We start from the raw sequence: 27,669 nt of genomic DNA on the forward strand, positions 1-27,669 counted from the left end.
TCAGTTTTTTCACAGAAAAATGGCTTCTGTGCTCCATACATATGAATGAGAGCCTGAAATTGCAGTCCTGTGCCTCCTGACCTCACTTTTGATTTGAGTCAGAATACCAGTCTTGTCTTTGGAATAGTCTTCATGCATTTACTGTTGAACAATATCATCTCTTATAGTTTTCCCAGGCCTTGGAGCCAAGGCCTATGTAGACAAACCTGTTGCTGTCATCCCTGGCTGTGTTCCTGTATTGTAAATGCTGAAGTGAAAAAGTATGTCTCAAGAGAATGTGAAAAGAAGCTGCCAACACCCTCTACAGGGGTGGATGCGGAGGGGATGTGTAAATGTTGATGCCATAAGCATAGAAAACCCCAGCAATAGTGCATTAGATGCACACAGCTAGTGCACTATGTTGAAATGGTGTGACCTGGAGCAATCTGGCAAGAATCCTTAACACCGGGCTTAGAATCAGAAATTCCTAGGCCAGGAGGGACCATTGTGATCATCTAGTCTGACCTCCTGTATAATACAGGCCATAGAACTCCCACCCTTTCACCTGTAAAGGGTTAAGAAGCTAAAATAACCTCACTGGCTGGCACCTCGCCAAAATGACCAATGAGGAGACAAGATACTTTCAAATCGGGGGGGGGGGGGCAAAGGGTTCGTCTGTCTGTGTGATGCTTTCGCTGGGAACAGATCAGGAATGCAGTCGCAGAACTTCTGTTAGTAAGTAATCTAGCTAGAAATGCTTTAGATTTCCTTTTGTTTAATGGCTGGTAAAATAAACTGTGCTGGATGGAATGTATATTCCTGTTTTTGTGTCTTTTTGTAACTTAAGGTTTTGCCTAGAGGGATTCTCTGTGTTTTGAATCTGATTACCCTGTAAGGTATTTACCATCCTGATTTTACAGAGGTGATTCTTTTACCTTTTCTTTAATTAAAATTCTTCTTTTAAGAACCTGATTGATTTTTCGTTGTTCTTAAGATCCACGGGTTTGGGTCTGTGTTCACCTATGCAAATTGGTGAGGATTTTTATCAAGCCTTCCCCAGGAAAGGGGGTGTAGGGCTTGGGGGGATATTTTTGGGGGGAAGACGTCTCCAAGTGGGCTCTTTCCCTGTTCTTTGTTTAACACGCTTGGTGGTGGCAGCATAGGGTTTAAGGACAAGGCAAAGTTTGTACCTTGAGGAAGTTTTTAATCTAAGCTGGTAAGAATAAGCTTAGACGGTCTTTCATGTAGGTCTTTCATCTGTACCCTAGAGTTCAGAGTGGGGAAGGAACCTTGACAATAGGTTTTTAGAAAAACATCCAATCCTATTTTAAAATTGCCAATGATGGAGAATCCACGACTATCTCTGATAAATTGTTCCCATGGTTAATTACCCTCCGTGTTAAAAAGTTAAATCTTATTTCCAGTCTGAATTTGTCTAACTTCAATTTCCAGCCACTGGACTGTGTTATACCTTTCTCTGCTAGATGGAAGAGCCCATTATCAAATATATGTTCCCAAGATAGTACTTATAGTCTCTAATCAAGTCATCTTTTAACCTTCTTTTTGTTTAGCTGAATAGATTGAGTTCCTTGAGTCTATCGTTATACAGCATGTTTTCCAATCCTTTTATCATTTTGTGGCTTTCCTCTAAATCCCCTCAAATATATGAACACCCTCTTTAATTGTGGACACCAGAACTGGACACAGTTTTTCAGCAGTGCTTGCACCAGTGCCAAATACAGAGATAAAATCTCCCTACTCCTACATGAGATTCCCCTGTTATGCATGGAAGGATGGCATTTGCTCTTTTGGCCACAACGTTGCATGGGAGCTCATGTTCAGCTAATTGTCCCACAACCCCCAAATCTTTTTCAGAGTCACTGGCTTCCCAGAAGTAGAATCCCCCATCCTGTAGGTATGGCCTGCATTCTTTGTTTCTAGACGTATACATTTACATAGGGATGTATTAAAACTCGTATTATTAGCTTGTCTCCAACTTGCCGAGTGCTCCAGATTGCTCTGTATCAGTGACTTGTCCTCTTCTTTATTTACCAGTCCCTCAATTTTTGTGTCATCTGAAAACTTTATCAGGGATGATTTTATGTTTTCTTCCAGATCATTGATAAAAAAGTTAAATAGAGTGTAGGGCCAAGAACTGATCCTTGTGCATCATTGCATCCGCCATGGAATATGCAAGACAACTTTCACTGCAAGTTAACACTGTTTTGAATAGCCATAATTTACAATACAATATGTTTTGTTGGAGGTGTGGTAGGTAAATTAAATTGCACAAAAGAAGTAAGATGCGTACAGCATAGAAATAGTTAATTGTGGCAGTAATATTTTCGAAAGACATACACAGTTACCGTGTGGACAAGCATGTGCTTTCTGACTCTTCACATGAGACTGATGCCAAGAAATTAGATTATTGGGGAACATGCTAGTGGTGGGCATATTTACACTGTGATGTTCTTCCTCCTTCTACACCTTCATGGACCACATCCGTTGCTGACAACATATGCTGTGCTGGTTGTAGAGGTTCTGCTGCAGCATATTTTTCTTTTCTTTTCCTTTGTATTTGGTGGTTTATTGTCAAATTTTAAACTTAGAGGCAGAAAAATCTGAATATTAAAATGGCAGAGCCTATGAAATTGAAAATCCGTGTCTTGTGTATGAAATGGACTATAATGTTATACAGTCAGAAACATATGATAAATTAAGTGATCAGTTTAATTTACCTTTCTCTGTATACTTTGTTCCCATTACTGCTAATAGGAGTTATGCATGCAGATCCAGAGTAGAATATACCAGACCCCAGAATGGCTAAATTATGCAAACTGGTACCTTTCGGAAAACGGCTTTTTTAGTTTTATTTGTTATTGTACATTACCATTAATCTTGAATCTAGTGATCAAGATTTAAGTGTTTGTATGCACAGGATTTTCAAACGAAAGACTTTGGCAACTGTTCATCCCAGAGTTAGGTGTAATTTAATCTTTATGGGACAAATCTTGCAATCCTTATGCTTTGTTAAAAATCCCATTGACATCAACAAGAGTTTTGCCTGAATAGATACTTAAATACTACAACAGTAGGTCTTATTTCCGATACATATCATAAATGTTAAGCATTAACAATGAATATGCTGTACAGCGCTTGAAGTTATGCAGACATTTGTCATCACCCAAACTATAAAACCCCTCCTTTTCATATTAAAGGCATGTTTCATGGCTTCATTTACCTTTACTGGCATAGCAGTTTGCGGCACAGTTTTCCAAAAGTGATACTCAATCTTAACTCAAACAGATTGAAGCACTCCATAATTTGAAATGATAGCCTTGGCTTTCAGTCCTTGGCTTTCCCTGGCACTCTCTAGGAGCCATATTATTGCATCCTTCCATTTCTGATTGGTTCTGGGAGTAACATTGTTTGGAGGAAGTTTTGAAGCTGGTGTAACTTGCAGTGTGTAAAAGTAACAAGTGAATACTTCATTAAGAGACTAAGAATTCCAGTAAATTCTGGTGAATTCCAGTAAATCAGTTACCTGGGCTTGGATCTGAATATTGTACCTTGGAGGTCACAGGCAACTATGTTAGATACATGTCACCCCATCTCATTCTCTCCAGAATATTTAAGAAGCCAATGTTCAAGCTGTGGTTTCTCATCCCTGAAAAGGACATTCTATCTCTGTTTGTTTGTGTAGTAATTTTAGCAATTTGGCAAACTTGTCATAGATCCTCCCTGAGATCTTACTGTGGAATTAGCTGGCAAATGAGCTTTCTCTTAGAAATTATTCCAGTTCTCAAGGTGGGATTATGGAAACCTCAAATATTGCATGTTTTTCTTATTCTCTTCAGTTGGAAAACATCTTTCTTGGACCTGCTAATTCATTAAGATTTGGGATAGGCTTTTCATCACCTGGATTGTTTGGAATTTTACTCTTAAAATGTTGGGTATGGTATTCTCTAATTACTGTATTTTTTAACAAGGGAGGGACTTGTTTTATTTTAATTGCACAGTTGTCTCAGGAATCATCTCACAATGATGGTGTGGTGTAAGGTGGCAGCATGAATGAATCCTGTAGCTGATGCTTTAGTCCCGATTTACATACAAGGAGTACTATGATAATTTAAAACAGAATAAGTATGAGACTCAGAGAAAGGGAATGACAAGTCCTGTCACATCTTGCATGGTGGCCATAAAATGACTGTGCTTTGTATCTCCAATGTATACATATGTGGACGAAGAAATGACAACAAATTTGCAACTAGTGAAGTAACAGCTTGATCTATATGAAACCTATTACAAAGTACATACCATACTTTTTTCTGCTTCTAGCAAAAATATGCTGGGTTATAAGAAGAGCTGGGGAAAGGGAAAGGGAACCTGAACACACTTTTAAGCATGTTTAGGGTAAACTCATCAGGACTGCTTCAAAGATCAGATCCACAGCCTTAGTAGAAACTTAAGCTAGTTTTCTGCCACTGCTGGTACACTGGCCACACCGATGCACTATACATGATTCTCAACTCTGCTTCCCTTGGGCACTATAGAGCTGGGCTCCAGTTAGTAATCACAGTCCTGTGTAGAGGAGTGTGCACAAAGGCCACACCCTCTGACACTGGAACAGGAACCTTGGTGGGGCTGCTCCTCATCTTTCAAGCAAATTATGGGGAAACTTCCTATCCTCATTCCTATGTAGTTCATCCACCCCTTTCCTCTCCCTCTCTCCCCAACACACAGATCCTGCTTACTCGGACTCTGTCCAGTGAGAAGTTGGAGTGGGAGTGAATTTTACCCAGTAGTTAAAAATCAAAGAAACAAAGAAAACTGCTGCATAACTCTGATAATTTTTTTCTATCCAGTAGGCAGTGCAATGGTAGGCTTTGCAATTCATGTAGGTTTTTTGAAGTATTTTGCCATTTGTTCATTTTTCTGCAGTATCAACCCCTATATTAAGGTTGCCTAACATTTCTCATGAAAAAATATATGACTTTTGGAGAATTTCTAATGTCTCATGAAATTCTAGTGTTTTCATCACGATTTTGAAAAATTGCAAGGGGATGGTCTTGTGATCAGGGAGGTGCTCTTTTGTTGTCTCCATGAAAAACCAGGCAGGTTTGACGTAGCTATTAATTATTGATAATTCTCATTTGCAGTTTGCATTACGCACAGATGAGCTTGCTAGAAGCTAAACTCGCTCAGCATTCCATTAGCACTGAGCATACTCCCCAGTGTCTCACTTCCCCACGGAACTGAACATCCAGATGGGACTCTGGCAGAATGTTCAACACTTCTGAAAATTGGGCCCAGATGCCTCATGAGGAGACCTCAATTAGAGGCCACCTGTGAAAAATTTAATTTTAAGTGATCTCCCCAGCATGACAGAGGAAATCTGTGACAGAGGCAGGGACACAATCCAGTTCTCTTGTGTGTCACATCTTCCATAACCACAAGTCTGTCCTTCTTTTTTTTCCGCAGTCCATGTCTCATTCTCTACCTGTCTGTCTTCCGACTTCTAGAGCAAATGAGGGAAGGGTCCTACAGAAAACCTTACTCAGTACACAGCCTTGATTTACTCCCAAAGCACTGCCTGTTGTGCTGAGTGAGGCAAAGGTCTTGTAAAGAAAATAGTATGTGATTGTTTAATTAAAAACTTTATCATAATGCATGCACAGAAGGTGGAAGAGGATTGAATTAAATCTGTGTTGGTGTTTCCTAACTATTGAGTGCTTCACTTTCCAACATTAATGGCAATCATTTAGTGTACTTTTTATGTGATTATAAGACTAAACTCGACTTTAGTTACTGATGATCCATGATACTTCTTTGACAAGGAATGCAGATAGTTGGCTCCATTTTGTTGGCCATAGAGCCATATTTTCTAGTCTGTCTCAGCTTTCTTCTGCTGTCCATCTTTTGGTCATTGGTGGTGTTTGCCTTTTTTTTCAGTGCATGCACTGGTGGGGAATATTGATCCTATAATTGTGTCTCCTTGCACTTCGTATTGATTAAAATAATTACACTGGCCCAAATTCATCCCTGGTAAACTCTAATGAATTAATTTTTGCATGTTATTGATTTACCAGGATCATCAAATTGCACATCTGGCTCAGAGTTACAGCTGATGATCAGGTTTTTTTGAAAGATGTCCTGGGCATTTATCCACATTCATCCTCTTGTACAGAAAAAGAGAGGACTTGAGTCTCCAAGGCTGTTAATCCAGTCCCTTTCACAATCCTCACAGTAACATATTTTCATTTAATTTGGAAGAAACTCAGTCAAGTGAAGTTGGTGTTATTTGCTGATGATGATAAACTGCTTTTATGACAGCATCATAATCCTAAAGAGGTCAAGGCCTCTAGATATGTTTAGTGATCAGAACCTGATATATTACACAGGAGGGGCAAATGGAGATCAACTTTTAGTCACACAAAGTTGTTTACCTCAGAGAAAAATGGGCAAGAGCCAGTGAGGGGCAATAAATGAAACAGACTTATGATCTAGGAATTAGTAACTGATTAGTCTGAAAGAAAAACCTATGGTTGTCGATTAATTGCAGGTAATTCACGTGATTAACTCAAAAAAATTAGTCATGATTAATCACAGTTTTAATCACACTGTTAAACAATAGAACACCAATTGAAATTTATGAAAGTGTACAGTGCTCATGTTATATTATTTTTATTACAAATATTTGCACTGTAAAAATGGTAAACAAAAAATAGTATTTTTCAATTCACCTCATATAAGTTCTGCAGTGTGATCTCTTTATCATGAAAGTGCAACTTAAAAATGTAGATTTTTTTTGTTACATAACTGCACTCAAAAACAAAACAATATAAAACTTTAGAGCATACAAGTCCACTCAGTCCTACGTCTTGTTCAACCAATCACTAAGAGAAACAAGTTTGTTTACATTTACAGGAGATAATGCTGCCGGCTTCTTATTTACAATGTCACCTGAAAGGAAGAACAGGTGTTCCCATGGCACTGTTGTAGCCGGCATCACAAGATATTTATGTGCCAGATGCGCTAAAGATTCACATGCCTCTTCATGCTTCAGCCATCATTCCAGAGGACATGCTTCCATGCTGATGACACTTGTTAAAATATGCATTAATTAAATTTGTGACTGAACTCCTTGAGGGAGAATTGTATGTCTTCTGCTCTGTTTTACCCACATTCTGCCATATATTTCATGTTATAGCAGTCTCGGATGATGACCCAGCATATGTCGTTCATTTTAAGAACACTTTCACTGCAAATTTGACAAAATGCAAAGAAGATACCAATGTGAAATTTCTAAAAATAGCTACAGCACTCAACCCAAGGTTTAAGAATCTGAAATGCCTTCCAAAATCTGAGAGGGGATGAGGTGTGGAGCATGCTTTCAGAAGTCTTAAAAGAGCAACATTCTGATGCAGAAACTACAGACCCCAAACCACCAGAAAACAAAAATCAATCTTCTGCTGGTGGCATCTGACTCAGACGATGAAAATTAACATGCATTATTCCGCACTTCTTTGGATTGTTATCAAGCAGAACCCATCATCAGCATGTATGTAAATATCTTGCGACCCCGGTTACAACAGTGCCATGCGAATGCCTGTTCTCACTTTCAGGTGACATTGTAAACAAGAAGTGGGCAGCATTATCTTCTGCAAATGTAAACAAACTTGTTTGTCTGAGCTATTGGCTGAACAAGAAGTAGGACTGATTGGACTTTTAGGCTCTAAAGTTTTATATTGTTTTATTTTTGAATGCATTATTTTGTACATAACTCTTCATTTGTAAGTACAACTTTCATGACAAAGAGATCACACTATAGTACATGTCTGAGGTGAATTGAAAACTACTATTTCTTTTGGTTTTTTACAGTGCAAATGTATGTAATGAAAAATAAATATAAAGTGAGCACTGTACACTTTGTATTCAGTGTTTTAATTGAAATCAATATATTCGAAAATGTAGAAAACATCCAAAATATTTAAATAAATGGTATTATATTATTGTTTAACAGCACAATTAATCACGATTAATTTTTTAAATCATGTGACAGCCCTAAAAAACCCTTAAATCTTGCTGCTCAGCAATTTTAAACCTTTGTATTAAAGCTGGTTATAACTTTTTTTTTTTAAAGAAAGTATTATCAGGACACAGGACTAGAGTAATGGCCTGTCTCTGGGGTAAGGAAAAGAGGCAGTCATTACATCTGTGATATATGGTAGATCTGCCTCGTCCTATGTGTAGCTCAGATTTGTTCACTGCTATGCCTACAAATAATTTATCCATCCAAAGATGTATTAGTGCTCATGCAGGGTAAGTGTGGTGTGAAATAGTCACCATAGGCAAATAAGTGAATTCTTTGAAGGTATGTGTGGGTTTATGGGGGTGTGTAAGTGTAAGTATTCTGGGAAAGCTTAAAAAGCTCTGTTTCATATGCATTTGGGTTTCATGACTGTTCTTTTGTCAAAGGTGAATCCTACACTGCATGGAGGGTCTTTGTATGGATGTTTTTCCATTATACAGAAGCAAAGGAGGCTTTCTGGAGCTCAGACAACACTATTTGCCTTTTGCTGAGCACAGCTACTGATGTTGGGTGGGGCGGGAGAAGATTGCTTCAAACTGCTATTTTTTCTTTTGTGTGCTTCTAGGGACTAGATGTCAGGGCAGAAAGCAAGTAGAAATCCTTTTAAAACTAGGTGCAAAGGATTTGCCATACTGGATGGACCAATGTCTAATCTGATTGGGCCGTCTCTCTCTGACATTGTTTAATGCCAGAAGCTTCAGAGAAAGCAGTAAACCCCACATCTTGCATCTAACTGCAATATTACTCTTTAGGGAGATTTTTCCTGGCCTTAACTGGTGATCAGTTTATTCCTAAAGCATGCTTACTGAGAGCCTACCAAGCTACTTAATTCATATAGCTCTTCGTTCTTATTTTTGAAATCTTATTTTAGTTGCATCTATACTGTTCTGTAGTAGTGAGTTTCATAGGTTAGTGTTTCAGAGTAGCAGCCATGTTAGTCTGTATCCGCAAAAAGAAAAGGAGTACTTGTGGCACCTTAGAGACTAACAAATTTATTTGAGCATAAGCTTTCATGAGCTACAGCTTACTTCAATGGATGCATTCAGTGGAAAATACAGTGGGGAGATTTATATACACAGAGAACATGAAACAATGGGTATTACCATACACACTGTAACGAGAGTGATCAGGTAAGGTGAGCTATTAGCAGCAGGAGAGCGGGGGGAGGAGGGACCTTTTGTAGTGATAATCAAAAAGGTGGGCCATTTCCAGCAGTTGACAAGAACATGTGAGGAACAGTGGGGGGGGGGGGTGAGAATAAACATGGGGAAATAGTTTTACTTTGTGTAATGACCCATCCACTCCCAGTCTGTATTCAAGCCTAAATTAATTCCAATTCAGCAGTCTCTCTTTGGAGTCTGTTTTTGAAGTTTTTTTTGTTGAAGAATTGCCACTTTTAGGTCTGTAATCGAGTGACCAAAGAGATTGAAGTGTTCTTCGACTGGTTTTTGAATGTTATAATTCTTGACATCTGATTTGTGTCCATTTATTTGTTCACATAGAGACTGTCCAGTTTGGCCAATGTGTGTGGCAGAGGGGCATTGCTGGCACATGATGGCATATATCACATTGGTATATATATGTGATATATATATATCACATATATCACATTGATCGGGTGAACGAGCCTCTGATAGTGTGGCTGATGTTATTAGGCCCTATGATGGTGTCCCCTGAATAGATATGTGGACAGAGTTGGCAACGGGCTTTGGTGCAAGGATAGTTTCCTGGGTTAGTGGTTCTGTTGTGTGGTGTGTGGTTGCTGGTGATCATTTGCTTCAGGTTGGGGGGCTGTCTGTAAGCAAGGACTGGCCTGTCTCCCAAGATCTGTGAGAGTGATGGGTCGTCCTTCAGGATAGGTTGTAGATCCTTGATGATGCATTGGAGAGGTTTTAGTTGGGGGCTGAAGGTGATGGCTAGTGGCGTTCTGTTATTTTCTTTGTTGGGCCTGTCCTGTAGTAGGTGACTTCTGGGTACTCTTCTGGCTCTGTCAATCTGTTTCTTCACTTCAGCAGGTGGGTATTGTAGTTGTAAGAATGCTTGATAGAGATCTTGTAGGTGTTTGTCTCTGTCTGAGGGGTTGGAGCAAATTCAGTTGTATCATAGAGCTCGGCTGTAGACAATGGATCGTGTGGTGTGGTCTGGATGAAAGCTGGAGGCATGTAGGTAGGCATAGCGGTCAGTAGGTTTCTGGTATAGGGTGGTGTTTACGTGACCATTGCTTACTAGCACCATAGTGTCCAGGAAGTGGATCTCTTGTGTGGACTGGTCCAGGCAGAGGTTGATGTTGGGATGGAAATTGTTGAAATCATGGTGGAATTCCTCAAGGGCTTCTTTTCCATGGGTCCATATGATGAAGATGTCATTAATGTAGCGCAAGTGGAGTAGGGGCATTAAGGGACGAGAGCTGAGGAAGCGTTGTTCTAAGTCAGCCATAAAAATGTTGGCATACTGTGGGGCCATGCGAGTACCCATAGCAGTGCCGCTGATAGGTTAGTTTGTATGCTGCACACATTTCCTTTGGCTTATTGTACCGTGGGAAGGAGAAAATAGGCCTGCCTGGCTGACCAATAACTGTTTATTCAGCAACATTCCTCTTCACTACCCCCACATCCCAATCAAATGCAAAAGTGCTTCGGAGTACTAGATGACATCATAAAAGTAAGTTAGTATACATTTTAAAACACGAGACTAAAAATATCATGTTGTGAAAAGTCAAATGAGTATCTCCTTCCCAAGAAAATAGTCCTTGTCTTTTTAACTTCTCCTAATACAGAAGCCTCTCTCCCTGCTTCCAGTTATTTTCATAACCTTTTTCTAAACAGCTTGTGTTACTGCCATGTGTTTTTTTGAGATTTGATGTTAGAGAGGAAAGCAGTAATGCTCGTGGGACCATACCACTTATTTATAATATTGTGAAATATTTTGTATTCTTTGACTTCTTCTAAATAAAGCATATGTACTTATTCACTTTTGTAAGGTGCTATACATTGCCCAGACGATGCGATTAACTATCTCAAAATGATGCCTGGAGCTTTTTTCTGAGGGGACAAAATTCGTACAGAACCTTCCAGTGTGATGTGTAATCACAGTTGTTCCCTGCAGCATGCATTGCCCTGTCCTTGTCTGTGGCAAATTTAATCTGTCCTTGTGTTTTCAAGTTATTTAGTTTGGACCCCGATCCTGAGAGATGCTGAGAATCTGCCTCTCCCAATGAAGTTCTTCCAGTATTATTTACAGTCCCCCTTAGTCTTTAGTAAGTTTTCACATCATCATTCACCCTTTCTCTCAGTTTATTAATAATAAATATATTGAAGAAATCAGGTCCTGAACCCTGGAATAATCTATTATTAACTTCTCATGTTAAGAAAGGGCTGTGTATCTCTGCTTTGTGTTTCCTATGACTTGACCAGCGGAATGGTGACTCTTCATGAGAAAGTGCAGCAGCAGCCCGCCATGAAACGGTTAACAGGATTTGGGAAGTCTGACACTCAAGTGAAAAAAACAAAATAATTAACCAATTAGTTTGTGGTGGGGAGAAAAAGGCAGTAGCTTTTTATAATCACAGTTAGACATTCCAGGCAGGGCATGTGTCATTTTGAAACAGCATTAATGCTGAGGCAGCTGAAGGCATAAGACAAACAAGGCATGCAGGGTCTAGAATTATTTAGCCCAGCCTACACTCTTTCATGTTTAATTGCTTAATTACAGTTTACTGTACATTCTAATAGCAGAGACAATGCATCATTCAGGCTAAAGCAATGCATGATGCTCTGGTGCTCACTGCATTTTTTCCAGACTCAGTGAAATTCATTAATGTGCCCAGTCAAGTAAATGAAATGATCTTTTGTGCCGTTCGCTTTTGTTCCTATTTTGTTTTGTCAACTGACTGGCGACCTTTTTGAGTTAAGAGCTTTGCGAATAAAGGGAAGGAGGGAATGGCAAGTGATTGATGGGATTATTTTCTTTTGGTGGGTACTGAGGATGGTAAAATATTGGAAAATGATACTGATCAATCCAATGTTTAGAAGAGAACAGTAGATTTCCATTTTTCAAGCAGGAGTCCTTGATCTGTTGATTATTGATCTATCTTGGCTACTGGAGCATGCTATTTGGCAGTCACTGTATTAACACACTATTGAATTGGCGGCTTTTCTTTCTCAGGGAAGCTTTAACACCTTACTGGTGCTTAAGAAATTCTTTGACTATTAATTAAACTGTTCACAATAGGCCAATCTAAATCCTTTTTTTAGGAATGGTTAATTTAGGAACAAATTATGTAGCTTGATTTATACAATGACTTAATAATTTCAATGTGTATTGTCCATCACCATAATTTCACAGGGGAAAAATACCCGCTGGGGAATACTTTTATGACGTGTTAAGCTAATTGTCAGCTTCTGGCATGCTATTCTGAATTGCGCAGTTTCTGTGGCATATTACAAATGACAGACCCCAAGGCCCAGAGCTCTCTCTTCCTGTGTCCTGGTGATTTCAAATGCTGTCATCAGTAAGGCCTAAATTAAACCTTCGGTATAGTGAAAAGGATAAATGTTCGATAGATATTCATTAGAAATGTCACTGGCTGGTTTTGATGATACACTTGGTGGGAAACAAGTCCTGTTAGCAGTGGCATGAGTGAATCCTGTAGGTGTCCCTTTGGCCCTGATCATCCCATCCCATGTGCACTTTGCAAGAGAGGAAAAGAGCATAATGGGCAGCAGCTTCATTGAAAACAGACACAGAGGGTGAGACTCTGGCCCCACTGAAATCAATAGCAAAACTGTAATTGACTCCATTGGGGCCAGGATTTCACTCAAGAGTATATAACAAGTTCAATGCTCTGATGCCCCTCCTGAGTCTTTCACAGAGCTGCTGGAGGCTGTAGTGGAACTGGGCAGGCTTCAGGGGGAGGCCTGTTCCTTCCTCTGCTGTGAGGCCTATCTGACACCCCCCCCCCTCCCCCACCAAAAAGACTGCCAACAGATAAGTGAGACATTGTTCCCACTTGGCAACACACTCCACTCCCTTCCCAAACAACTGCTGGTGGTGGATCAGCCATTGCCACCAAAGAGCCCTTGAGGGGATGGGGATAATGAAGGCCTGAAGATCCCTCTCTCTGAAGACTGTGGAGGGAGAGCTATTCAAAAAGGAGGTTGCTGCCATTTTGTTTTGGATGACTGAATCCAAATGTATTTGTTAGTCTCTAAGGTGCCACAAGTACTCCTTTTCTTTTTGCGAATACAGACTAACATGGTTGCTACTTTGAAACCCTGTACTGTAACTCTGGCAGCATTTGGATCCAGAGCTGAATGGAGCCACCTTGGTCAGCCTCTAAATGTTGGTACTACTTGATCTTGATTCCAGTGTAATATGTAGATTTGTTATGCTGAGCCTGGAATTTACATGCATATTTTATTCCCTGTATAATGCTAGGAGCAGGACAAGAATCATATAAAGGAGAAATAGAGAGTATAATTTTCACTTGATAATGGCACAAGTCAGCATGGGAAGCTTTGCCCTTATAATCCAAAATGAAACTCACAGTAGGGATGGTTTTGTCATTGGGAAGGCAAATGCTATGCTATGCTATGAGTGTTTTACAGAAATGCAGTTGCCTGGGTCTATCCCTCCATCTGCAGCATAAGCACTAAAACAATTATTTTTCAGTGCTCTCTACATTTTTCTTCCGAGCTGAACTTTTTGTCTGCTAAAATTAAGTTTTAATTTTAAAAAATATATACACTCATGAAAACGTTGAGTTAAAAGGAAGTGACAACAATATAACCTTAAAGGGACCACTCAAAGTTGACAAGTTCAAAATGTAATTTATTTTATGTTAAATCTCCCCCCACTCCTACAAAAGTGTGTATGTGTGTACATGAGGGAGGACTTCTCTTGATCCTGTAAAAAAACAAAAAACTATAACCTTGCTACAGCTAGAGCTGTTTTCCCCTTCATATTCTGTGACTCCAGTATGTATGTGTTCATCACTGAGATTTAGAACTGTACCTTTCTACTCTTCTGAAAGTAGAGTTCATCCTAAACTATGTGGCAGTCTATATGTCAAAGTTCCTGTATCTTTAAGTATTAAAATCTCATGATACTTGCATGGGCAGGGTTGGAATCAGTGATTTGATAGCACTGAAATAAAACAGAACATTGTTCTGAAACTGCATTTTGCCATGTGTGGTGCTCATGAAGCTAATAACGGAGTGAAGAATCCAGTGAAAAAAGAAACGCATGTAGGTATTAATTTCTAGCTCACAGTGCAGGGGGGAATTAGACACACAGCTCTTGCTGATATTAATTGAAGTAGTGTTTCAGATTCCTCTTTATAGTCTTAGGTTCACATCATCACAGCCCGTCATTGAGAAATCGAATTTTCATCATTTATCCAAATACAATTCTGATTAATGCACTTTGGTGGTGGTTATTCTTGAACATTAGGAGGAGAGGCTTTCAGGACTTTCTATCCTACACACTTTCTGGTCCTTTGTTGGTAGTGTCAGTGCTACAAGCATTTGAAGTCCTCACAATGAATCCTCTGTCGTTAATACAAGGTTAATAGAAACAGTAAACAAGCAGTGTTGTTGAATGGTTGATTGTAATTTTGCTACATAATTCAGTAAAGAGATTCACAGCCTCTATTATTTCAGGTATCGCAAGTTGTATGCAGTTGTGATCAACATGCACTTAGTTTATAATATATAATCCCAGATACATAGAATCTCAGCAGCTACATTGAACCAATTAAATTACCAGCTTTGGTTTTCTTACTGTTGCCGGGGTGAAGTCCCTCTTTGCTTTCTCAGGGAGTAGCATGACCGAAGTTGGTGGGATTCTATGGTAGGTATCTGAAGACTCAAGTCTGTTTTATCATCTGTAGCGAGGGATTGGTGCAGACCTTCATCACTATGGAAAGCAGTTACCTTGTTTTTGATGCGACTGACAAATGCAGTCATATCTCACTAGTTGTGCTTATACAGGATTTCAGGAGGGCTGGCGTGGAGGATTGACTTAGCGAACATTCTGTGGAGGTTTTTGCTGTGACGAGCACAGATTTTTGCAAGGCCCAAGTGCTCATGTGATTTAAAATTACACGATTCCTAATCCCTACAATATTAAGCCTTCTAGGTCTATGGAAAGCTGCTACAGTGGAATAAGCTGTGGCAGCGCTGCAGTCTATATATGAATAAAGTCTCTGTAGTGATTTAATCTAAATATACCAGTACATCGTATCTACTACAAAAAAGAAAAGGCAAATTAAGTCTAATGGAGAAGCCAGAGAGCATTGTTAGCTAGAGGTGGATACATGTCCCACTCATATTCATCTGCTAGAATGGAGAAAGTTCTAAACCTAAATCCACATAATTTTCTCAGATCCCATCTTTACAAATGCATGTTAGTCATGAGTACAAAACTGTTTAAAAAATGTACATGTGCAAGCTAAGCAGGCTAGCACAGAAATAAGGTTTGTAAGACCATACAGCAATATTTGTGACAACACAGTTTCCGGACAATAACAGTGAAAAGAGATTGTGCAGAAATATTATTTCCCATGTACAACATCTCATCCGCTGGCTGGCCTTTTTTCTATGGTTCTCGTGATAACAGCTGCCCTTCTTCTTGTTTTATAACATTTTTATACCATTCCAGTAAGGAATGTATCTGTGCAAAATTACTGCATTTAAACTGAACTCCTATATTGCAACTGGATTATACATTAAAATATTCAAGCTCTGACTTCCTCATTTATTTTCTGTTCAATGCGACAAATCTTTATTATAAATAGTAATCTCTCCATACCTAAGGCTGCAATCAGCTTCCAGTATAAAGCCCTATTTTCGGTCCCCTGCAACTTTTGGAAAAATAACTAGGCCTGAAAATTGTCATGTTTACCCTGAAGGTGAAGGAGAATATTTCTGCAATTTTTGAACAAAATTGGCAAAACCATTTGCGTGGCAGGTGTTAATATGTGTTTCAAGTCAGGGATAATATTTTAATGTATACAAAGAAAAATTCATAGTTATAGAGGATACACATGCTACTTCTAGTAAAACATCCTTTAAAAGGAAACAGTAATAATTTTGATAATATGCTTTTTAGTCACTCTTACAGAATGGGGGAGTGTATTTTGGAAAGCAATGACTCTGGAAAAGACTTTAGGGGTCATGGTGTATAATAATCTGAACATGAGCTCCAAGTGCAATGATATGGCTAAAAGAGCTCTGCAGTCCTTGGATGCATGAGCTGGGGACTATTCAGTGAAAGTAGGGGTGTAGTATTTCCTTTGTAGTAGGTATTAGTGACACCAGTACTGTGCCCAGTTCTGGTGTCCATACTTCAGAAAGGATATTGGTAGACTGGAAAAGGTTGAAAAAAGAGCTACAAAAATGATTTGAGCTCTGGAAATCCTGCTTAACAGAGAGAAACAAATAAGCACAATCTTTTTAACTTATCCATGATCAAAAAATACCTACATGGTGAGAAGATTTCTGATAGTAGAGAGCTCTTTAATGTAACAGACAAAAAGACATAATAAGATCCCATGGCTGGAAGTTGAAGCTAGACAAATTCAGACTGAAAATAAGCCACAATTTTAACAGTGAGGGTTATTTAAACACTGGGACAACTTACCTAGGCATTTGGTAGATTCTGTCACTTGAAGTCTGTAAAGCAAGAATGGATGGCTTTCTGAAAGATATAGTATAGCTCAATGGGAAATAATGGGCTTGTTGCAGGAATAACCAGGAGAAATTCTATGGCCTGTGTTCTGCAGGAGGTCAGATTTGATGATCACACTGGTCCCTCCTGGCCTTAACCTGTGAAGCTGAAATTTTGACTGCTGTCTAATGGTTCTTTGTCTACCTCTATCTCAAAAATAACTTGTTACTGCCACTTCATTCTTTTCACAGAGTGAAAGCTAATGTGCTGCCTATATTTCAAGAAAATAAGCAGCATTTGAGCAAAGTTATGAACAATTTTATATCACTGATTTCAGTAGGAGCAGGATACAGCACTACATATTTGAGAGCATGATGAACTTCATTGTCTGATTGCAGCTTAGAAGGAAGAAAACTTCCTTCTGTAATTTACTGAGGTTTTCCTTTGGTTACAGTGTTAGGAGATTGTGTTTTTGGAACTATGGGGCTAGGGTTCTGTTCTGTTATGGTTTATGGTCATAGCCTGTTGACTGTTCAGGTTTATTTATCTTTCCCTTTTGACTGCATAGAGAGAGAAATCGTCAGACTCACACTTTTTATAGGTAAGTCTCATTCAAAACCAGAAAATTTGTTCTGAAAATTTTGAATGGACTGCTTGAAATTAAAGTTATTAACATAGCTCCATCTGAACTTTTTTGTGAAGCATCTAATAATTTTTCATGTCCTCTGTATACCCAATAAAACTACATTACATCACAACTTTCAAGGTTTATCAATGTCCCCCAACCATACTGGGGTGTAATCCATGAGTAGCATTGAGGTGCAGAACCATGGTGACACAAACCATGGATAAATGCATATAGAAAAATATGCTTGTAACATTGGCTTGTTCAGCAGGCCGTTGGAAAGGGAAGGGCTAATAAGAGTAACTGAAATCGCTCCTCACGAATATACTGTGTACAATCGATACATCCCTACTCTTTGATTTGATCATTGAAAGAATCCATCAGTGACAGGGTTGCTTGTAGAATATAATCTCTGCCAAAAAATTTCTCTGCTCCTGCTCCATCAACTTTAGCTATGGAGAATTGTGCCTGCCACATAACAAATAATGGCAATTTATGAAACACAGTACTGTTTCTTCCCTTGAAACTGTCTGTTGTTCAAGCCAGTGTCAATAATAATTTCATCTTGCTGCATTCATAAAGCACTTATCACTATATTGCTATACCACATGAGGCAACCTATGGTAGCAACCTGCATGGACCTTGCAGGGAGGAGTACATGTTGCAGCAGGGAAATCTTTGGAGGAGGCATCAGAAGATTAGTCTGTGTCCATATGGCTTGAATGGTAGCTTCAGGTTCAGTGTCTCTGTAAAGAGTTCTCTTAATAAAAAGCCAATTTTAGTTTTATAAGCATGGAGTCCTCTTGTGTTATTAACCAGTGTGACTGGGTGCCTGGGATGAACCACACTGAGAATACCACACTCAGGGAAGACTGCAAGAAACAGGGCAGACAATCCCCCAAAACTGGTGGTTTATGCTATAATTAGATGCACCAAACCAGTATCAAAAGAACTTCTATAGTACCGCACTGGTTAGCAAGAAGCGAAACACAGTTTCCTCTACCCATCCAGACAAATTGGTCCAATTTAGTGAGAGGTTACTGAAAACCTCATTTACCATATGTGAGGTTCTACCAATCCCAAGAGATCAGACACTTAGCTTGAGGTCAATATGTATCTCAGATCTTACCCAACTATCACACTGTCGGCCAATCCTTAGTGAACTAACTAAACATTTATTTATAAAAGAAAAGAAGAGCATTATTGAATGGTTAAGGAATCATATGGATACAAGTGATTTTCAGTGTTCAGAGTCCAGGATCCATAGTAATGATGTAATAGGCTGCTGGCTTGCAAAAATCTCTCTGGTAACTTCCAAATGATTGGAAGGTCCTCAGTCTATAGTTCAAAATACTCCTTTTAGTTGTAAATCCACAGTCCAGAGAAGTGGAGCAGGAATGAGGAAATTGGAGGTGTCTCAGGTATCTTTTATATCTTCCACCATGTGCATGGAAATTTACTGTCCCAAACAAAGCCCACAGGCCCTGTGTATGGAAAGTTACTGACAAAGATGGAGTCTGAGGTCACATGTCAGTGTCACATGCCCTTACATGTTTTGCTGAATCATGGGGGGTTGCCATTGGCTCCTTGCAGTCTGAGGTGTCCTCAGGAAGAGCCATCTGGAGAGTTGATTCTTCTTAATTGCCCATCAAGCTTGAATAGTCCATTCGCAATGGGCTGGTGAGACTGGATGTAAACTACCTTTTTGGTGTCACCTTGAGTACAAACACATTTGAGGTACAAATACAGGGCCAATATTCATAACTTCAGATACAGTGATGATACATGGATTTAACAAGGATAATCTTACTTGACAGATTTTAACTTTTCCATTGACACCTTCCATGATACACTTTGTATAAGATTTGTTGTGATTGTATAACAATGGTAGCAACAAATGGTGATCTTCAATCATACAGCATCACACCCAGCACACAGTACATGAAACACCTAACCTGCTGTAAACAAAGGAAGTGGGAATTTAAGGGATGATTTTGGCCTTAAGCTATAAACAGAAATGGTAGATCATTTGATTTAACAAATTTGCTTGTGAGAATGATTGCAGGGGACCTGTATTATGATGTCAGCACCTAGATGCTACTATGCATTAAAAGCACTGAGAAGTGCTTACTGTGGATTAAATGTGAAGCTGGCCAAATAGGGTTTGATTCTATGCTTCCTCAAGTCAATGGCAAAGCTCCCGATTAATGGTGCAAGGTCAGGGCTATAATGCAAGAAAGGGGTTTAGCTATTTGGCTGAATTTGTAAATTACAGCTAGCAGCCTCCTGGGCTGTCTCAGCAGCATTCCTTAAAATTGGCATGGAAGCTGAAGAGCTTTCATCCTCAGGGAAGGATTGGGGAACAGTTGCAAACAATCTGTTTTTGTCCATGCTATGCCTGTGCAGTGAATAAAAAAATGGCTGTTAAGTCTCTACCAACGTTAGCCAATCACCGTATATGTGCACCAAACTCACTTAGAAAAGGGTTAAAAAAACAGATGAAGCACTTTTTCTGTATGTTTGTGGAGGGGAATAAGCAAAAGATTTACAGTAGATGGAATTTGCAAAAGCGTAATTGTGGGAAAATAGGCCGTATTTTGTGTCTCATGGTATATCTACTCAGAAATTGAAAACCCACAGCTGGACCAGGTCAGCTGACTAGGGTTTGTGGGGCTCAGGATGCAGGGCCATAAAATTGCGGTGTAGACATTTGGGCTCAGGCTGGACCTGAGCTCTGGAACCCCAAAGGAGGGGAGGATCCTAGAGCCTGGGCCCCAGCCTGAGCCCAAACGTCTACACCACAACTTTTTAGCCCCGCAGCCTGAACCCTGCGAACCTGAGTCACCGGAGATGGGCCAGCTGTGGGTATTTAACAGCTATGTAGATATACCCTTCGTGATTTTCCCCATGTCCCTTTCAATCATAGAGAACTGAATCATCAGTATAGCTCTGTAAACATTATAAAGAATATACATTTGTCCCTTTTTAGTTTATTATATGAAGTTCAGTAGACTTTTAATATTAAATAAATAATAATAATCAAGGTGCAATCACTTTTATTTGGACTCCCACATTTGTATTTAAATCTTTTATACAGAGTGCCTTTTTGGGTCCTGATCTCTTGTCACTGCATCTATCTTTTAGCATGATTTAAAATGAGAGAGCGAAGCATTTAAATTGCATTGTTTGGCATCTGAAAATTCCCACAAACCTTCTCCAGTTACATGGGGATGGGCAAAGTGATGTTTATGTAAATAAAACAATGATATCACATACTACAGTCTAGTCTAGGATATATAATTTAGGTAGTTCTATGTGATTTAATCCCATAAGGAGGGAGAGATCTTGTAATTAGTGTACAGTGGAAACTGGAGATTCTTGAAAAGTGGCAGTTTCGTATGTGATCTTGCAGTTATGTAAAAACATTTACCTCCCTGCTGTGTTTTCACTTTTAAGTAGTTCAGCTGTACATATGTATATAGTTTATTTCATATGTTATTTTCCCCAAACTGATTCCAAATTATGTTATTTTCAGTAGTAGAATCGAAGATGTGAATGAATGACTCTGCAAGGGCTCTCCTGTTCAGTATTCCTCAGGCTTTCTCCTTGAAAGCATTCAAAGCCTATATCCAAAGACCGTACTCCACTGATGCTCTGACTTCTTGTGATTGCAGTCCTATTGGAATATTATTATTATTATCATCTATCATTTATTACTGTTTGTTAAACTCTGACAGTGTGCTGTGCAAGACCAACATATCAAGAAAGTTCCTGCTACCGAGAGCCACAATCTAGACAGATATAACGCTAAAATGCACTGGGAGATCCACAGGAAGGAATCACTTTACAAGTATTTTTTTAAACAATTCTTAATCTGATCATTTTCAGATTGTTTTTGTTATGGTGGTACTCCAAGGCACCACTCAGTCATTGTGCTAGGTGCTGTACAAACACACAGGTAATCGGGGTCCCTGCCCACAAGAACAGATCCCCATCCTGCAGACACTTACACAGATACTTCACTTTAAGCACATGACATCTATGGGTCTAATCACAGCAGGATCAGTGCTGAAGTCAAGACAAAGATATAAAGTGCACGAAGAGGGAAGTGGTGAGAGGTCGAGGATAAAAACCGTGATAAGATCATAGTTAGATAGGATACTATGTGCAAATTCAATGGCTCCAAATCATTTGAGCAATTGAGGCTAGATGCTCGGTTGGTTTAAATTGATGTAGCTCCATACAGGTTTGGGCTGGGGGTGCAGCAGCACCCCCTGGCTTGAAGTGGTTTCCATCATACACAGGGTTTACAGTTTTGTTTAGTGGCTTTCGGCACCCCCACTACAAAAAGTGTTCCAGTGCCCCTGGCTCCATAGAGTTCTAAAGAACAATTTAAACAGGCTGAGAAACTGGTGCCTGGTTTTTAAATTACTTCCCTATCAAACTGTAGCCCTGTGTGCTCCCTTACCAGTTACTCCCATCCTCCTCCATCCTCTGACAAGTGTCTCTTGACTCCCTGCTTCTTAGTTCTGTAGTATTTTTGTTGTTTTGCCCCTACGCACCCATCTAGCATTATTAGTTTGGGTGTTTTTAAGTGATATATTTTACCACAACTCCCTCAAACAATTTGTCTCCTCCTCTTGTCTGCCTACCGCATATTCTGTTCTGTTCCATTCAGATTCCTACACCTCCCTCATCACTGTAGTACCTGAGCACCTTCCACTTGGTACCTTAAATGATGGGACTAGTATCTGTCATATGCAGTTCACTCTTTCTCTCATCCTCTCCCCAGGAGGAGAATTTTGTGTGCAGCATGGTGTTAATTTTGTTTTATAGACTACAATACTGTGCACGTATAATGTATTTATATTAGTGAAGACAAGGCCAAAGACATGCACATTGTATTTGGAACAAAAGGTGGTGAGGTTTGTGGTGGTTCTTAGGTCCTGTGGTGGTTCTTAGGTCCTTGTTCCACAGTCTTGGACTGGCCCCCAAGAAGGCTCAGTTGCCTGCATGGACAAACTTTTACTTTTGTGGTAGGTTGGTTCTCATCCCAGAGCTTTCTGCATTCTGGGACAAGGTCACTGAGTGCCTTGAACATAAGGAATGAGTGGAAACAACTAGGGCTATTTGCCCCCTAAATCTTGGCTCTGCAAGTGTGGGCAGGGCTTACCTATTCTGGTGCACTAAAGCAGCTGCTGTGGACTCTCTCTCTCAGAGGATGCTGGGGCCTTCATAAAGGGCCATGTAAAACATTTTGTTTGGGGGCCTAGTGGAAGAAGTGAATCTCTGACAGGTATTTGAAGGTTGAGGGCCTCTGGCATGCTGGGATTGAGAACCTGTTCGAAGTATATTGGACAGACTGCATGGAAAAAGGCACAAAGTTGGGAGTGAAACAAGGAGGTAAAAGCAAACCAGATATGGATTTGGTTTTGCAATTTGACTTTGAGATGCATCCTTATTGCTGTGTTAAAACCTGTGTAGAGATGCAGGCCTGTGAAAACCCCAATCCTAGAAGTTAACATCAGAAAACGTGTTTTAAGTGTTGAGATGACAGAATGCTGATGGGTGTATTTTTAACAGCCAAGTGTAAAATTTAGGGAAAACTTAAAGTATACTTATGGGTAAAGAAATCACCTTTCATTCACATCAATTTTATACCACTGTAAATCTGTCTTCAGTGGAGTTACTCTTGATTTACAACCCCATTAGAGAAGAATCAAGCCCAGAGCTTGTTAACATTAAGGGCATAGTGCAAAGCAAATCTGTTTACTCAGGCTTTTGCATGTAAAGGCGCAGTATATTTATATGCTTGAAGTCAGTAGGAACTTTTCTTTATTAAGCTTTGAGCAAAGGCTCTAGAACTTGGTCTTTGTTTATTATGGGGTGAGTTTATGTAATAATTGTTATATCCTTTTAAAATGGAATATATAACCAGAGGCAGCTGTAATGAGTGCATTTTAAAATTAGAAGACAAATCAGCCAATATATGTGACTTTTTCATTAATCCAAAATCATCTCTAAATATCTGTTCCATCATAGGCGACTTTTAAATTATCATATGCAACAAAGACATTGTTATTTGCATGAGTGGTAACATCTACTTTTTGCTGAAATGTAGACCATTTTATCTCATGGGTGTTAAGATTTATAGTTTTCTATCTTTTTGTTCACACGACAGAAATAAATACTCTAGAGATGCTCAGCAATTCCAAGGCCAGAAGGTACCATTGTGATCATCTAGTCTGGCCTCCTGTATAACACAGGCCATAGAACTTCCCAAAAATAATTCATAGAGCATGTCTCTTAGCAAAACATCCAATCTTGATTTAAAAATTGTCAGTGATGGCGAATCCACCGACCCCTCCAAAAATTGTTCCTGTGGTTAATTATTCTCACTGTTAAAAATCTACACATTATTTCCGGTCTGAATTTGTCTAGGTTCAACTTTCCGCCAGCCATTGGATCGTGTTATATCTTTCTCTGCTAGATTGAAGAGCCCATTATTAAATAATTGTTCCCTATAGTGGACTGACTACATGGAAAAAGTCACAAAGTTAGGAATGGAAGAAGGAAATAAGAGCAAATGAGATATGGACTTGATTTTGCAATTTGACTTTTAGGTGCATCCTTATGTATTTCTGTACGTATACTGCAATCAGTTCAACCCTTACCCATCTTTGATAGACTCAAACAGCTCCATCTATTTAGTTCATCACTATAAAGCATGTTTTCTAATCCTTTAATCAGTCTTGTGGCTCTTCTCTTAACCTCTCAACATCCTTCTTGAATTGTGGTCTCCAGAATGGGACACAGTGTTGCAGCAGCCTTTCTCCTTCAGTAACATAAAAGATACTGTCATTTTGTTCATCATCCTGGGACATTATAGCAAGGCCATTTGCTAGCAATTACTAGCATCATTTAGCAACCATTAATCAAAATTGTGCACACATTTTTTCATCTTGAATTCATTCAAGTTGCACTTAAAAATTCACTCGTTTCATGAGACCCACAAGTAATCTGTTTATATTTTAAAACAAACATGCAAAAGAAACCCCACTAAGTCATCTCTTCCTCTGGATTTCCCAATACATCTTACCTTTGTTCCTTAAGTTCTGTGCAGCAGCTGGCCTAATAAAATCTTTATTCCCTGTGCATTAATGCACATTTGGCCAGTTGATGTACACATTCATGTCTGGATTGTTTTTGCATCAGCACCTGAATTAAATAGAGTAACTTTGCTGGACTTGAGATTAAACTGGAAAGTAGGTGTGAGAACCTCAAAAGCAAAAAAGCGAGAAACAAGGTGCACTTTTCTAGAGAGTATTGCAATATACAGCAGACACTGGGAAGGGGATATAAACTCTGGAAGTAGAGGAGAAGCTCCCTGGAAATACATAGTTTCCCCAAGAGAAGAAGGAAAAAGTCAATGAGGCATAACTCTTTTATAAACTGGTCTCCAGAATGGTAATACCTGAACTTAATGGTACCTCTTTTCCCCCTGGTTTGTTCCCTTTTGCTCAATTTGTAAGACTGCATTATTGCAGATCTTCTGAATTGCATACTTAATTTGGATGGAACTGGAATGGCGTTGTCATTGTTCTGTGTATGGACTTTCTCCCCTGAGGGGAGATGATTGTCTAAAATGCAGTTTCAGGCAGGGTATTTCTACAATATCCAAGCTCGGACACTATGACATTTTAATTTTAGGCTCTGGTAATCCAGTATCTCTCAGTCCTCAAGTTCACTGAATGTTTTGATAGAACTCAGGGCCCATCCTCAAGTTCACTGAATGTTTTGATAGAACTCAGGGCCCAGACTAGTTCTGAGAAATTATTTCCAATTTTAGTCTCTCAATAGCAAAACATGAAGACCAGCATTCTGCCAGACTTGCTCATTCCTAATGGGATCAGGGCACCTTTTTTGCTTATCAAGGCTGAAACGTCTATCCCTTTTAATAGTGCTTACAAGAATTCACGCTCATTTAGTATTCCCACTGCAAGTGCTATTAAATAAACACTCCTTAATGAGAGTTAAAATTACAACACAGAGAAATGTGCTAGTTAGCTTGGAGTCACGTAAAAGGCTTAGTACAAATCCATAATATTCCAGCATAGATGGAATATATTTTTCACTGTTAAATCAATAGCCTGCAGTGTGTGTTTACAAACTGGCAATGTTTATGTAATGAATCAGATTGTCTATGGTTTACTCATCTGGCGTCAGTCATACTGTGAACTCCAAAACTACTTCTTAAGAGTCATCCCTTCCCCTTTTTCTGATCCCTCTGTAAATTTAACAATGGGAACTGGGTCTTTTGTTTACACCACATATTCAGTGGGAATGACTATACTCCCCATCCTCCTCTGAACTCCTTGTAGACTAAGAAACAGAACTTACAGTTTTCTCTTTCAGACTGTTTGATTGCTCTTATTCTAGAGGCAGTCTGTGAATGTTCTCATCAATTGTCCTGACCCAAGGCCAGTTCGACAGAAATTATGACTATGCTTTGTACCTAAAAACACAGAAAGACCATATTAATTTGTATGTAGAATATGTATGACATATTTGTTACAATGTTTTAAATATAAGCTTCATTCATCAAAATATCATCTTATTGTACATAAATCTTTAGTGTTGCTTCAGCAGTCAAAAAACTGTAGATACAACCATAGATTTTATAGATATGATAACTTGAGGGTGGAGGGTTCAGTGCATTAGGAGTTGACACATGCAGAAATTTGCACTCACACATTTGCCCATATACTTCCTGAAAGTCAGGCACGGTATACACATGTATTCAAAAAGCCATCAGCAGCATGGTGAAAATCAAAACAAAGAGATTCTCTTCTCACCTCTCCTCTTTCTGGACTTTCTCCCATTTATAAAAAATAGAGCTGTTTGAAAATTTTAGATGAAAAAATATCCTTTCCATCCAAAAAGTTCACGGAAAACATTTCCCCTCCCCAATCCCAACATTTTTACCTTAAAAATATTTTAGGGTTTCAGTTGCTGGTTTTTTGGTTTTCAAAAAGAATCACAGGAAACTCAGGGGAAAAAAGTGAATAAATAAAAAATATGCTGTGTAAAATTGGGATTTTTCAACCAACTTCGAGAGTTCTCCCAAGCTCACCACATCCTACAGAGTCACAATGTATCTGTCTGTTCTAAATCTTTATATTTTATAAATCCTGTTAATCTGATCAGATTTCTCTATCCATCGTATGCTCGTCACCATGGTACCTAATGGACATAGCTCTCACAGTACACACAAAATAATATTTGTGTTGTTTTCTGTAAAATTTTGACACCAGAATTTCTATAAATCAATAATATTCTAACATGCTAAATCTCATTTGTTTTTCTTCTGTACTCTTTCTTCAGTTAATGTTTCCCCATCTTCTCCAGCATCTTTCCCCCCTCCAATAATTTTTCTTTTTCCCCTTCGTCCCTTTACATAATGAAATCTCCTGTGTCTGGGGTCTAGTAAACAGCACAGTTGTATCCCAACACCAGGAGTGAAAGTAACTTAAAGGACTTACCGGTACGCTGGAGTTCTGAGCCGGGGTGTGGCCTCGACTGGAAGAGGCGGGGACTTTAAAGATTTAAAGGCCCTGGGGCCTTTAAATCACTCCCCGGAGGTCCCAGCAGAGGCGGCTGGGAGCGCCAGGGCTCAGGGTGATTTAAAGGGCCCGGGGTTCCAGCCACCGCTACTGCAGCAGAGCCCTGGGCCCTTTAAATCACTGATGGAGCCCTGCCACCACTACCCCAGGGTTCCGCAGCAGAGCTTGGGAGGTGATTTAAAGGGTCCAGGGCTTCAGCTGCTGCAGGGAGCCCTGGGCCCTTTAAATCACCAGCCTGGGGAAGCTGGTCCAGTCCGGCCTGGAATACCAGACTGCACCGGCTTACTTTCACCTCTGCCCAACTATTAAAAAGAGTTTAATCATACACTTTTCCTGAGGCTGAACTGTTTTTTAACGGTGTTCTTGAACTGGGCTAGAGCCCTGCAAAAGTCTGAGTGAAGTAGTTTGGAAGCACAGTTAATCTTGTCTGTACTGCAAGACTGAACTGTTAAATGACTATCATGTTGTAATGGGTCTTCAGCATGATAGATTTTTTTGGAAGTTGACTACTAGGAATGGGTGTTAGACTCCTTTCGACTCACTCAGTATAAATTAGTGTGATATGCAAGTTTAGGGAGCTGGAAGTAGGTATAATTTACTCTAACCTAATTTCTGTTTAGACTTTTTAGACACATCTGTAAATAGGTCTCATTGTATTGAAATTCTGTTTTCACTTACACCTG

General features: G+C 39.4%; 1 protein-coding gene and 1 long non-coding RNA gene across 3 annotated transcripts in view; one reads left to right on the plus strand and one right to left on the minus strand.

The window, feature by feature from the left end:
- PLXDC2 (plexin domain containing 2) overlaps nucleotides 1–27,669 on the plus strand; it is a 418,545-nt gene that overhangs the window by 90,068 nt on the left and 300,808 nt on the right. The window lies entirely within an intron of this gene.
- On the minus strand, nucleotides 20,351–24,558 carry LOC140906070 (uncharacterized). The gene is made up of 3 exons (XR_012157034.1): nucleotides 24,463–24,558; nucleotides 24,038–24,198; nucleotides 20,351–21,039 (listed from the first exon to the last, which is right to left on the minus strand). It is a non-coding gene; the product is annotated as an uncharacterized lncRNA (long non-coding RNA).

Source organism: Lepidochelys kempii, chromosome 2 (assembly GCF_965140265.1).
Source record: "Lepidochelys kempii isolate rLepKem1 chromosome 2, rLepKem1.hap2, whole genome shotgun sequence".
In the NCBI taxonomy this organism is placed as follows: domain Eukaryota; kingdom Metazoa; phylum Chordata; order Testudines; family Cheloniidae; genus Lepidochelys; species Lepidochelys kempii.